Raw genomic sequence first — 2,231 nt, forward strand, 5'->3', positions numbered from 1 at the left:
AATTGAGATAATGATGGAAAATAAAATAAATCAAATTGGGAGTGTTTGGCAACATGGGACCTTTGGGTTGGAGCCCAAGCCTATTCCGTATGGGATTAGGGCAAGTTTTTTTTACTATAAAAAGAAAAGTGTGTGATTTTTCATTGTGATTTTTTTTAGAAAAACAAAAACACACAGCCCCAAATATTGACACTCCCGCGGCAGATTCATTTTGGCCTTGAAATCAATTTCATTGATTCTTCTTTTCTTCTTAATCTTGAAGCCAAAGAGGATCTAGCAAATCCCTCTTTGGTTCTTTTGAGATTGTCTTCGTGTGGACTACGTGGGTTCAATCCTACACTTGGATCGGTAGCAAAACGTTCAAAGACAATCATGGTGGAGCCTCCAAACGTGTGTATGGTTTCTAAACACAGATTATTAATTTCTGCAGATTCTTATTATGATAAAATTGTAAAATTATACACTTGATCTTGGCTCATGTAAACGATCCCTGAGTTATATTTGTTTTTGTTTCCGCTGCGTATACGGGATCGTTTACTAACAGATGGTAGGCCGAACTCATTTGAAGCTGCGTGCCTGAATGTTTGAACAATTCTTTCCAAAAGTGACTGATGAATATCCAGTCGCGATCGGAGACAATCGATCGGGGAAACCCATGTAGCCGAACAATCTCCTTAATGAAAAGGTTGGCAATATCCATGGCCGTGTAGGGATGTTTAAAAGTCAAGAAATGGCTGCACTTAGTCAATCGGTCAACCACTACCAAAATAGTGTCAACGCTATTTGCTTTTGGAAGCCCGGTGATGAAGTTCATGGAGATGTCTTCCCACACCTGATTAGGGATAGATAAAGACTGCAATAAACTGACGGGACTCAGAGCTTGGTACTTATTTTGTTGACAAACCAAACAAGAGTCGACATACTCTTTGATATCCCGTTTCATGCCCTCCTAATACACCACACTGTTGAGCCTTTTAAAAGTGCAAAAGAAACCCGAGTGGCCCCTAACAGGTGGCGAGTGAAACTCATGTAGGAGTAGTGGAATGTGAGCCCCTTTCTTTGGTAAAACCAGCCAGCCATTATACAAGAGATGGTGGCTGACTAATTTAAATGGTGGATGGCCATTGGGATCCAGCAACAACTTTTGGAAAATCCCACGCAATTTGTCATCTTGTTGAATAGCATTCTCCAGTTCTTCAATCCCTGCAAAATAACTCACAGACAGCCCATTGAAATCAACCAGTTTACTTCTTCTAGATAACGCATCAACTACTCGATTCTTTGTCCCCGGTTTATACTAGATGATAAAGTTCAAGCCTATCAATTTAGTAACCCATTTCTATTGGTCTTCACTTAGTAGCCACTGATCTGTTAGGAAATGTAAGCTCCGTTGGTCTGTTCTAATGATGAATCGCCGCCCTAATAAGTAATGTCGTCACTTCTGAACTGCCATTACAATAGCCATTAATTCGTGTTCATAAATTGATTTAAGCTTAGATTGTGTGGATAACCCTTTGCTAAAAAAAGCTAATGGTTTACCCTCTTGCATCAGAACAACCCCTAACCCACTCCTTGAGGCATCCGTCTCAATGATAAATTCTTTAGCAAAATCCGGCATAGCCAACACTGGTATTGATGTCATTATTTTCTTAAGCTCATCAAAGGCTTTTTGGGCTTCAGGATTCCATTGAAATGCATCTTTCTTAAGTAAACATGTGAGAGGAATGACTATTTTCCCGTAATCCTTAACAAACCTTCGGTAGTATCCAGTCAAACCTAGAAATCCCCGTAATGCCCTGATATCCTTAGGAATTGGCCACTGCAAAACACTGTTGATTTGGAAGAATCAACCACCACCCCATCCGCCAAGATGACATGCCCCAAGTATTCTAATTTCCGTTGGTTGAAGAAACACTTCTTTTTGTTGGCAACAGTTGGTGTTCTTCAAGTGTGCTAAGGGTGATCTCCAAGTGCCGAATGTGATCTTCTTTTGTATGGCTGTAAACCAATATGTCATCAAAGAAGACCAAAATGAACCGACACAGGAAGGGTCAAAATATGTCATTCATCAAGGTTGAAAAGTGGCTGGGGCATTGGTCAAGTCGAAAGGCATGACTGAGAATTCATAATGCCTTTCATGTGTTCTAAATGTCGTTTTGTGGGTACCCTCATTCTTTACTCGAATCTGGTGGTAGCCCGACTTCAAATCCAGTTTAGAAAAAATTGAAGCT

This window comes from Pistacia vera, unplaced genomic scaffold (genome assembly GCF_008641045.1).
Source record: "Pistacia vera cultivar Batoury unplaced genomic scaffold, PisVer_v2 Contig169, whole genome shotgun sequence".
NCBI classification, from domain to species: domain Eukaryota; kingdom Viridiplantae; phylum Streptophyta; class Magnoliopsida; order Sapindales; family Anacardiaceae; genus Pistacia; species Pistacia vera.